This window comes from Cygnus atratus, chromosome 1 (genome assembly GCF_013377495.2).
Source record: "Cygnus atratus isolate AKBS03 ecotype Queensland, Australia chromosome 1, CAtr_DNAZoo_HiC_assembly, whole genome shotgun sequence".
NCBI classification, from domain to species: Eukaryota; Metazoa; Chordata; class Aves; order Anseriformes; family Anatidae; genus Cygnus; species Cygnus atratus.
Window position 1 is genome coordinate 131,132,715 of NC_066362.1, and position 12,417 is coordinate 131,145,131.

Consider the following 12,417-nt stretch of genomic DNA (forward strand, 5'->3'; position numbering starts at 1 on the left):
TTATCTGCAAATAAATAGAACGTTTTTGCAGTTTCTACAAGAAACTGATATCGCGGCTGCCTCGAAGCGTGCCCGCCTTGTGCTCCTGTTTCGTTCTGAGCCACTTGGCATATTAGCTTGCCAATTGTCGTCAGTGATGCGCGCTGTAGGGGCGGGCGGACGGGGTGGAGCCGCTGAAGGGAGCGGAGCGGGGAGGCGGTGGCCGCCAGGGGCTGCTCTGTGCCCGGCCACGGGGAGGGTTCGGCGTCGCCGGCCGTCCGCGTTGGGCTTTCCCCGTCACTCTGCACTCTGGTCTGTCCTCTCCTCCATCAGTCACCTTTATTTAATAACATCAGTGAGCAAACATATAAAAAATCAGTCGCAAACTGACTCCTTGCTATTGCACACTTTTTTTTTTTTTTTTTTTGTTCTGCCTGGTCGTACACGAGAAAAGTTTTGATGGATTGGTTTCCTGAGAAATCTCTTTCTGATCTTACTGCATTTTTTCGATTTTTGTGTATTCCTGAGTTTGTTGTTGTAATATATATGTGCATATTTGCATGAAAGATTCTTTCTTTTCCTGCTTCTCTGTCTCATGCGTTTATCACCCCATCCACTTTTTCATTATCTCTTATTCTGTAAGTGCCATAAGTACCTAAATACTGAAACCAGTGACAGAGTCATTATGCTAGATAATAGCCGTCTTGGTCAACAGAGGGTTAGCTGTAGGTTCAAGAACAGGTTTCCTTAAAATTGCTAAAGCCTTCTGGTGGCTGACATCACCATCACACTCAAACTTCGCAAGTCAGGTTGGTGTGTGCTGAGGAAGGAGGAGGCAACAAAAGACATTTTTACACTTCGGAAAGGAACCAAAATGCAGAGTGAGTATGGATGGGTTGTTTTGTGGATAACAGAAGTAGCAATTGTAAAACAAACAGCTAATTTTACTTCTGCTAACTATAGCACGAAAATACTTCTTGCTGAATGCTTGTTATTGTATTTGCAGATCGACTTCATATGTACCACATGTGCTTATTGTTGTTGGATTGTGATTTCAAGCTTTTATGAAGTGATAAGCCACATATTAATAGTTTTAACAGAAGGTGCCCTAGTTGTTAACATGGTAACACCTTGCAAGAACAATATGTTATGTCCATTTTTGATTATAGAAATATGCAACATTCTATGCTTTAAAATACATAAGGTAAGTGCCTAGTTAGTGTGTAGATCTGCTCAATATATTATCTTTCACAAATTCCTACTCTGTTTCTCAGTACTGCTATAAAAATTTGCTGCCTCAGACTGAAAAATATTAACTCATTTCCCAGGAATCTCTCTGGGTAGAAATTGTGAAAGTGGATCTGGAAGTTGCAAGCACATTTGCTCTTGCTTAATCTTACTCAGAATTTAACTATTGTCTAACACCAGTATAGTAACAGGTGTTCAAATATATTTAGGTTATTACCCTAGCTTGGAGGAAAGAAAGAAAGAAAAAGGATTCGTTTTTTTTTTTACTTGCCATCATTTTATCAGTGGAATATAGATGAAATCCCAGTAACTTTCAGCTTATTAAAAATTGTGCTGATACTACTGTAAATGAGTTTTATAGTAGCATGATTCCACACCACGACTGCAGCAGATGTCATTGAAAATTTTCAAAATAAAATGTAAGGTATATAATAATCACAACAGTCTAAAGAAAACCAAACTAGTATTTTGATCGTAATAAAATTAGGGAACTTTTTGTTTGTTTTCACTCTGGAAATTTTAATAAATGAAATAAAATTGAATGAAATTAGCATGTTGAAACTTTCCTTCAGTTGCATCATGAAGGAGTCAGGCAAGGATAAAAATTCTAAATGTGTTGTCTTTACAGTAACTCCTTTTTAACCTGCCCTTCTGAGTAGGCAGCACATGAAAGCATTAGCCCATGAGTAATACCTTATTAAATCGTCATGATTTGATGTGACACATTTTTCTCCCAATTTGCATGCCTGATAATAGACTTCCTAAATATCACCTTCAGGTCCTTTGGCAAAAAAGTATCCCAAATGAAAGAAACGTTGGATCAAATGGTGGTGGTGGGACAATCTCTGGGCTGGGTCTGCATGTGAAACAAAAGGTTCAGGCCATTAAAAACTATATGGTCTATTGCCATGCTAATGTTGAGTTCTTTGTCTAGTGAGGGCTTGTTGCCTTGTAAACACATTTCCATGACTCATTAAATCCTCAGAAATAAAAGCTCTCACAATTCCAGTACAGTGGAGCAGTCATTTTTAGATTTAATTATAAACAGGCTAGATAATGAGGTACCTAACTTGTCCCCTTTCCTGAAGGAGAAGAATGGTTAGTGACCTCTCCTTTCTCTAAACAGTACTAAAATGCACTTTATTTGAAAGATGAAGGAGTGGAAAGTCCTTGACAAACTAAAAGGGGTACAAAAACGAATGCCAGCTGGGCAACTAATATTTTACATAACAAGTAAGAATATATATTTTGTGAACCTATTTAGTATTCAGCTTAAGAGACTATAGTAACCATAGCAACCCCATCACCTGTTTGAGACACTGCAACATCTTAATGAAATGTGCGCCAAATGCCCTGCTAATATTTGTAAAATGTTAATGACATTATCTCTTGGAGAGAGCTACACTGAAAGATAAATGTGTAAAAAATGTTGAGATTCATGACTCCCCTGTCTAATAATATCTGCTTTCTCCTTGCCCTTCTATTTTTCCTTTAATGTATCAGTTTTATTTATCAAAAGTGAAAAATTAGTGGGTACAAGGATTCACTTTAGGGAGCAGAGTGGTGAGTACGCATTAACCTTCACTCACAGCGTGCCCATAGTAAATGCCCTCGGTTTACTTCCGTGGTGGTTTTACTCGGGTGGGCGGCCAAGCCCCACCACAACTGCTCTCTCACTCCCCCTCCTCAAAGAGGAACGGGGAGAAAATACGATGAAAAGGGCTCAAGGGTTGAGATAAGGACAGGGAGATCACGCAGTAATTATTGTGACGAGCAAAACAGACTCAGCATAGGGAGATAGTAAGATTTACTGCCTATTACTAACAAGGTAGAGAAGCAAGAAACAAAGGAAAGAAACCAAAAGCACCTTCCCCCCCATCCACCCTCTTCCACCTCCTCCCCCCAAGCGGCGCAGGGGAAGGGGGAAATGGGGGTTACGGTCAGTCTATAGCACTTCTTCTCTGCCACTCCTTCTCGGTCACTCGTCCCCTGTGCTGTGGGGTCCCTCCCACAGGATGCAGTCCTTGCTGAACTGATCCGGCGTGGGCTGCCCACAGGCAGCAGCTCTTCAAGAACTGCTCCAGATATGGGTCCGTACCACGGGGTCCATCCCTCAGGAGCAAACTGCTCCAACCTGGATCCCCCACGGGCAGCAGCTCCTGCCAGGTCACCTGCTCCGGCGTGGTCTCCTCTCCACGGGCTACAGGGCCGGCCCGGAATCTGCTCCAGCAGGGGTCTTCCACAGGCCGCAGTCTCCGTCGGTGCAGGTCCACCTGCTCCACCGTGGTCTCCTCCACGGGCTGCAGCATGGAACCCTGCTCCACCGTGGTACTCCATGGGCTGCAGGGGGACAGCCTGCTTCACCGTGGTCCTCACCACAGGCCGCAGGGAACTTCTGTTCTGGCACCTGGAGCACCTCTCCCCCTCCTTCTTCACTGACCTTGGCACCTGCAAGGCTGTTCCTCACTCCTCTCACTCTCCCAGCTGCTCTGTGTGGCACAACGTTTTTTTTCCCCGTCTTAAATACGCTCTTGCAGAGGCGCAAAACAATATCACTTATTGGCTCAGCTCTGGTCAGCAGTGGGGCCCTTACCAAACATGGGACAACTTCTAGATCCTTCTCACAGAAGCCCCCCCCCTATGGCCCATTGCTACCAAAACCTTGCCACGTAAACCCACTACAACTTCTCAGATGGCTTTAGTAGTATGTGGTGACCAAACAGAGGCAACGTAATAGGGAAAGGTTCCCTGAAAGCATTGAACATTGCAACTCATAGGAAGGTACCCAAAATAACTATATAAGTGCAGATACCTCCCTTGAAGCAGTTATCAATTTACAAATAATCTCGAGGCATTTATTTCATTTGCAGGCTTCTGAATCACATAAACCCATAGCATTAATGATCTTTCTGGTTGTAGAGAATTTGCATTTCAGATGCTCACCCTTCCTTTTCAGTTTCCAAGCTGCAAGTGGTTAGGGCCTTACTCTTCTGAAGTTTAAAATGTGAGTATGGCCGGTGAATTTTTCTGCAGTGCTATTTCTGTGCCCAACAGCCCCAAAGCTAAGGATGTATGGATGGTGTGCAGAGTTACTCTGTTCACGTGTCATCACCTTTTCCCAAAGGACTCTGTGCTTTGTCCTTTATTGTGGTGGACTTCATTTTCCTAGTCTACAAACTTCTTAGAGAGGCGGGTGGTTATCAGTTATTTGAATTCAGAATTCCCTTGATAAAAGATATATGGAAATTATTTAAATCCTGAAAATCTTTGGTTTTGAGTTCTTAATATTTTTGTCTCTCACTTCAGTGTGAAGTTCAGTATACTTTGGATATAATACTTCTGACCCTGAGTTCACCCACAGAATGAGGGTAGCAAAATCAAAGATACCAAATCACTACTAGGTAACATGGCTGCACAATTAGCATAATTCCTTTATATGTGCGGAGGGATCTTTTTGTCCTGTTTTGTACTGCTGCACTCTGCAGTAGCAAGTTCTTCAGTCTTAAACCCAGAAGGTAGATAGGAGACTGGAAGAAATGAAAGCATGAGTGGCTTCAGGTAACAGGATTACCAGGACATCACCCACAATTGTCCTTTACATAAAGGACTTCTTTGTGCCCAAGAGATCTTAAAAAGGCCTTTATGAAATGGGAGGTAGGGCCTTCATGTATCATTGCAGTCTCATAATGTATTATTGCAAAATATAAGCTAATGAAGACGTTGTAAAAAGAGGGAGGGTATGAGCATATGTGACAAAGTGTGGCCCTAGGGATCAAAATCTACATGAACAGCTTAGAAGGCATGCACCTACACTGTTGGTGTAATGGGCAGTAGCAGCTACTTCTGTATATTTTTTTCCTGTTCTTGGTGAAAAAATGATGTCAGAGTGTGTGTTACAGGCAGGGCTTAGAACGGCTGTGTCTCCCTGTTAAAAACACGTGTACTCATGAAATAGGACACACTTGGCAATATCTGTGAATTTTAGTGTTGAAGTGACTAATGCAGACTATTAATAAACTGTGGAAGTAAGAGATGGAGAAATTAGAACCCAGTGGTATGCATTTCATCTCTGTGCTGGCCTTCACAGTCTAAAAGTCTTACCTGAATCAGATTTTCTTCGTGAAAAAAGTTTAACACCAACTATAAAAATATAATTTTCATGGACCAGTCTGTTGTTTTTCTTTAGTAATATTATTATTTTAGTATTTTTAACAAGGACACTTCATAGAATGAGAATCAAAGGATTGGATTATAAAACTGGTTTGCCTGGAGAAGTACATTACCTTTGTAGTCATTGTCTTTTATTACCAGTGCCTTTTAACAAAAAAAGAGAGGCCTAAGGAGGGGACACATCTGGAAATGTGAGCTAAATAAAGTAAAAATTCTTTTGGAAGCTGGTAAACCTATATGATATATGTCCGTAATTAAAAAGAATGAAGTACAGTGGCTCATAAAAGTACCATCTGAAAACAGTTTAAAGGTTACAAAAGGGCTACTTGGCACAGATAGAAGGGCGAGACCTGGCCAGGCCTGTCCTCTCAGGGTAGCACTCCTGATTGGCCTGTTTAACAGCGTAGTGTTTCAAAACCTGTCCTTAGCTGGTATACACATAATAATTTTAAGCAGTGCTCCTGGTGAGAAAATCCATTAATTTCAATAGGGAAGACTCTCTGAAACTGTCTCCCACTTTACTGCTACAACTAATGCTTTGTGATGTCTGCCCACGTCCTTGGATAGCTTAATTTAAAATTCTCTGGTAAGAAGGTTCTTCTGATTTTTCACTGTTTTTCTCATTTGAAATTAAAAGAATATGATTTTTGTGCGTGTGTGTGTAAAACTTCCCACATAAATATGTTACATAATCAGTACCAAGTGCCATGTTGAAACAATGGGAAGGGATAGTAATTTGATATTTCATTGGTAAACTGACCTTGACGGTAACCCTGTGAACTCCAGAGGCTTAAAAGTCAAATCATGAGTCATGTGTATGAGCAAATTCTCAGTTGCATAAAGAGGTTTTCCTGGGTGGAGTATGGTGACTTCAGGATTGGGTTTAGGTTTGTATTGTCATTCTCTAGCCCACCCCCTGCAGACCTAATTTCACCACAAACATTGTGATGCATTGGCATCCTGACTAGAGAGAGTTAGCTCAGTTGTAGGGAAGGCAATCTTAAAACTTCTTTCTCTTAATCAGAAAAAGAACAAGAATTTTTATGATTTTTTTGTTTGTTTGTTTGTTTTTTTTCCACCTAAAAATATTAATATATTTCTCTTACACAGGCAGGTGAACACACACAAAAAATTTCCTAGAAATAATTGCAGTAGTCTGCTTGTTGTACAGTCTGATTAATACTGGCTTTTACATTGTGGCTACTTTCATTTAGCCCAAAAACTTGTAGTCATTCTTGGTTTCATTGATGCTTCTTAAGACTGGACTGTTAAGAAAAAAAAACATATGTAATTTAGCTATTATCTATTACTTTTTAAACTAATGAGATATCATTGTAATTAAACTATTAACTAATGGTAAAACCCTAACAAATAGAATGGAGAAACAATAGCAATTATTATTTGCATTAAATTCTGTGTGTACCTATATTAGAGAACAAATGTTTTAGAAACTCTGAACCCTCATAGCATCCTTCTTTGTCAGTCTCTTTAACTGACTGTACTTCCATATAATTTTGGAACAGACTATCAGACAATTCTTATCACTGATTTATTACACATGAATGTGCACCAACTTGTTCAGCCTAGCAGATCAAGAATCTGCCTTGTAGCACAGATGCAATGAAATAAAATCCAGAAAACATTCTTCTGATTAAAATACCTTAATCAAAAAGTCTAGTCAGTTTTGTCACGTAGCAGGTACAGATGGATTTTTTTTTACCTCGTATGTCTGCCTGAGCTGTGCATTGTTTAGATTGTGTAAGTGATGGACAAAAACGTGTCCTGAAAACACCTTCCCTTCTCTTTTGCCTGTGGCTGGTACAGCCCCAGGTGAGACCAGAGCAGTCTGGGGGATGCTGTAAATAACAGAGTGAGGGGGAATGGTCATCTAAGGACCACTCTACCAAGAGGACTGCAGCATGCTCTGATCTCTCTCGTCTCTGCCTTTTTCAGTGATAGCCTGCCAAAAGGTTGAGTCATCTTTCTTGAAGATAATGAATTTCCCAAAGGTCTGCCTTAAGGACTTCTTTCTGCACTGTGGCTTTCAGTACATATTTGTAAATTTAAGGATGTCTGACATTGCTGGTCTTATTTTTGAACTTCTGTTGGAAAACATGCACATTTAAATACCCATGTCAGACACTCTGCCAAGATAATTAGTTTATCTTCCTTCCATTCACCACAGTGATGTTGATAAAAGCAGTTAAGTACTGCTTTGCAAGATTCAGCTCTGCACTTTCTTATATTCGTCGACTATATATTTTAAAATTATTGTGTGACACTTTCACATCTTGAGAACAGGTGTTTCCATGTTTTTGTTTATATTGATACTATTTCAGAGTTTCTTCTTTTTTATACCATATTTTCGGAAAGCTTTCTTTACCTTACAACGCTCTAATTCAAATATTTTTTGCCAGTTCTTCTGGAGGTTATTTTTACATTCCAGTGTTGCCTGGAGTTATATACTCTAGTGTTATCTATGGTTATTAAATAGTATTTTGTAGTTTGGACATCCCACTCTTCCAGTAAGTGCCAATTTAAATCTACTAGGGAAGGACTGTAAACACATTAGAAATGAATTAAAACATTGATAGTTTGGATGTAAGTATTGCCTTTTCCTCCCAATTTAAACAACAACAACAAAAAATCTTTATTTTTATCAGTTGTTTACACTGCAACTTAAAGGCAACATATTTGTGATAGTCTTCATATCATAAAGTGTTCTTTCTAACCTATATGCTGGGTCATGATTTGCTCTGCTGTAACTCTTTTACTTCCGCTGGATATAATCAGGTCCTGGGGACTGGTCTGTATCTATCTGGCCCAGCTCAGTAAGGACACAAAGTGATTCTTCTGTCTTCAACTCATACTGAATTCTCTGGGCCCAGAAGGATTTCTATGGCAGCTGAAATTCAGCTAATGAGAGAAAGTCCTTTCCTCCACTTCCCATTTTGCTCACCCCTGTGACTGGCAGGGACCTGGCTGGCCTGTACTAAGTAAAATTGCTTTATATAATAAAAACTCCAGTGACCAAGTAATTCCACGTTAGGTTGCTCTGTATCTGGTCCACCTGTTCAAAACTGTTCCTGTATTTGGCAATTTATTGAAAAGAATGAAGCTAATTAAGAAAGGCTTAGTTAACAAATTAGAACAAGTGAAAGTTTCACATTTTGAAACAGTGCTGAATTTCTTAATTTAGTGCTGAATTTTTCATGATTGCTGTCTTTGCTTTGCTACAGTTTGTTACCTTCAAACTTATCCACTGTAGTGTCCACTGAGCTAATCCTCATCCCACGACTAGTACTTGCAACCATTTGTCTTTTAATTTACCTCCATGAGAATCCCCTTAAAAACTATCAGTCTCCCAAACATGACTTTGCTCTTGCTTATACAGGTGTTTGCTCTCAGTGATGCCTGAACTTATACTTGGCACCACCTACCTCCACAGGCTACACTTTCCTCTATAGATTTCCACTGGATAGACTGTAAAAGTTTCTTTCTTCAGAGTCAGAACCTTCTTTCACTTACCAGAAGATAATACAACTTTCTGTCTCTCACACACACACATACACTTGGGTTATAGGTGTGAAACCAAATATTCAGAGGAAAATGTAAAAAACAACATCTGTCTTTTCTTGTATCCAAAGGGGCAGTTCTTCTTCCTCACATCTATCCGTACCATTGTACCTTTGGAGATCGACTACCTTCAAAAGTAATTCAGATGTGGACCCTTTCTCCTCCTCTCAAGCTAGAAATCATTAAGAAGTACAAAACCTAACCTCTGCATGTGACAGTATTACTGTCATGTGGGCTGATTCCAGAACACATTCCTCAAAAGTGGAAAGTGAATGGCAGAATTTGAATGGAGCCTGCCTGTGACACTTGGTTATTTCAGTGAAAGACTAGCTCCTGCCAACCCTGAGCATGTCATTGCTAATTTTTATTTTTGGAAAGTTTTTTTTTTTTTTTTTATGTTAACGCTGAGATTTTATCCCAAGTAATTAACTCATTTTTGATGCCACATTTTCAGAAACAACGCAATTACCATCATATCTTCTGAGGAGTATATGTTGTTTATTATAAGGTGTCTGTTTCCAGAAAAGTTTGATTGTTTTATCGTTATAATGTTGGAGTTTCTGCTGAATCTTTTGCTATGTTTCCATATGAAAGTCTGGAACTGGCCTCCTGAAGGCCCCAAAACTAAACAGAAGGATTTGGGGTGAATCCTTCATAGTCCTTGCTAATTTTGTAAGTTTTGCTTCTTTTACTAAATCACTTTCACCAAGAAAGTTTCTCTTTAAGGTACAAATTATTTTCAGAAAAGCATTTCTACCCTTTTGAATGCAGCCTGGAGAGGATTCTCACAGATTTAACAGTACAAGGTCTTCAAATACCACATACTCATTTCAAGTGACATGTGTCCACTGAGCTATGTTTGGGGATCAGAGGACAAGCATTCCTACTCCTAATGCACCCATCTCTGTGCATTGCAGCTGCTTGGAGCCATTGCGCAAGTGTGCAGGACTAGACCATCACTGGAGGAGGAGTTGTCTCTACTTGGGTTAGTGTAAATAGCTAAGTCTTATCTTATGAGAATCCCTCAGGTGGGTTGGGGTTGCAAGTTAAAGCACATAACTGGATACGTCCACTTTAGGACATGAACCAGATGAACACAGATGGCCCAGGATAAAGTGCAATGGTGCTTTACGTTAAATTTTTCCTTCATCCATGCATTGCTTTTGAGCTGGATAGTGCCAATATTATGCAAACTTCTTGGTGGCACTTATAAGAAAAATAATTATTGTTTTTCAGTGGGAAAGCAAATGTATAGATTTTTCAGACCTATTCTTCCTTTCCTTGTGACATACCCAGCTCTGGAGCTTATCATAAACTAAAAGGAAATATATTTTAAGAAGCTTTTAATTAAAATCCTGGCAGCACCTCACTGTAATGGCTTTTTTTTTTCTTTTCTTTTTTTTTTTCCCTGTAGCTCAATTCAATAAGATTTCTTGTACTGATAGGAATTTTGCTGGATAGTGACTAGCTTTTGCCTTGGTAGATAAATCCCTTGCAGAAACAAATCCATGATGTTGGAGCTTTTCTTCAGACATCAGATTTGTCTGATTGTCCCCTGAGACAGATTTCCATTTAGAGAAGAACAGAAAGCCTAACAGCTTTGGAACTGATATTAAGTGAGAGATAAAGAAATTGGAGAAGAGTGGGTGGTATGAATTGGCAGTTTTCTGTTTCTCCACATTTTTTTTCTACTCAAGAAGGGTGTAACTCAAACAGCAATAGCACTACATTTTTTTTTTTGGCCCTTTTGTTTGTTTATTTTAATGAAAGCCACTGAGGGGCAGCAGATAAAAGCTGATCTCATTCTTAAAATAAATAAATAAATAAAACTTTAAATTTGCAATTGGGTTCCAGTGCTATGTTGAACAAGGAACTGAGCTTCAGAAACCAGGAAATCACCCTCTGTAAAGAATAAAAAGCAGATAACATGCTAATGATGATTAAATATTTTTCACCATGACAAATAAAACCTTGCAACAAAATTCGCTGATTCCTGTACATACCCTCCGGCAGACAGGCGCTTTCTCGTCATGTAACTGGCATAGTGTACTTTACTAACTTCCTGCCCATGTCATGAGCCAATTTACTTTTTAATCTGACATGAGGAAATCGGTGCTTGTGGAGTGCCTGTGGCTCCTGCTAGTACGGGATATTGCCACTTTGCGGGGCTGCTGTTAAGTGTTTCTGCATCGCTCTGGTATTTCGGGAGTTTCGCTGAACATTTACATTTTCTTACTTAAGTCCTGGGAGCCCGTTCAGCTTTAAGCAGACCCAGAGCAGTTAGATGAGAATGAGAATAATCTCTCACACCACAAATTGACTTCCCTCTTTGTAGCCCTAGACACTGTTTCCAGCTGCTTTCAGTCTTTCAAATCCTTGAAAGCTTTCCTAATCCTCATGTAGGCAGCCTTTCTGTGCTCTACCTCCCTCCCCTTTCTCCTGATTGGCGAGGCTATTTCATGGCCTAATTCAGCCAACTACTACATCCCTGAGCTGTGGTTTGAAATAAGAGCCAGGCAGACAGTTGCCTCCCTGCTCCTGACTTTTAATAGGCTGGGAAGGAAGGTTGGGACACTTGACATTGTCTTGGGAAGAGTCCCCCCAGCAGAGGATAAAAGAGGAAGAAAACAAAACAAACAAACAAAAAAACCCACACAACAACAAACCAACAAGCAAGACGGGGAGAAAAACTTGCATACAGTGGGAAACTTGATGGATTTCTGCCCTGCGGATAGCAGCGTGGCGTGAGCCCCTTCCCGACTGGATGGATGGATGATGGGAAGCTCAACATGAGGCAGGTGAGGAGCTGCTGCCCCTGGGGCTCCTCAGGGCAGCAGCACCAGGCATGCTGCCTTTTTGGTTTGGTAGCACTGGTACAAGCTTCTGCTGAGATCTCTCTTTTTTTTTTTTTCTTTTTTTTTTTTTCTCCTTAGCCTTGTGAAAAGCAAGTTTCAGGGAAAGAGAAAAAATTAAGAGATTTAAAGGTTTTTGTCTTTCAGTTCAGTCTTCCCAGTAGTAAGTGATGCTGTGCAGGTCGTTGTGTGCCTGAGTTTTGTGGGGGGTACAAAAGCCGTCTACGGGATGTGTAAATCGATTCCCGTTTGCGGGGGTTTAAATGCATTGTGTAGACTGTCTTGCAGCCGTGTTTGTGACATGTAAAAGGAAAGAACTTGCTGTGTTATAAGGCTAAATATGCCAATAATGTAGCCCAGGGATAATTTTTTAAACAGCTCCGCATGAGTTCCTTGTCTGCCAGTGCTTTAATCTTCTGATTGTTTTAAAATGTAGTAGTTTCAAGCTGTCTTACCACTTCACAAAAGTACTTTAAGATGGGTTTTCTAGAGATCTTTTTCCAAGATTATTCAAATGAGTTTTTTTTTTTTTTAAAGAATTCTATTCACCTGAAGGGACAAAAGGAGCTTTTATACTCATTCTCCCACTTAA

The 12,417-nt window shown here is 40.0% G+C and overlaps 1 protein-coding gene across 3 annotated transcripts in view; it reads left to right on the forward strand.

The window, feature by feature from the left end:
* MID1 (midline 1) overlaps positions 1-12,417 on the forward strand; it is a 240,592-nt gene that overhangs the window by 86,584 nt on the left and 141,591 nt on the right. Inside the window, exon 1 of one of the 3 annotated variants that reach the window (XM_035542308.1) lies at positions 215-860. The exons of 1 other annotated variant lie outside the window; for it this stretch is intronic. The gene's annotated coding sequence lies outside the window, so the exon portion shown is untranslated. Of the gene's footprint in view, positions 1-214; positions 861-11,463; positions 11,772-12,417 lie in introns of those variants that run through there. One more of the 3 variants, XM_035542307.1, reaches the window with a different exon arrangement.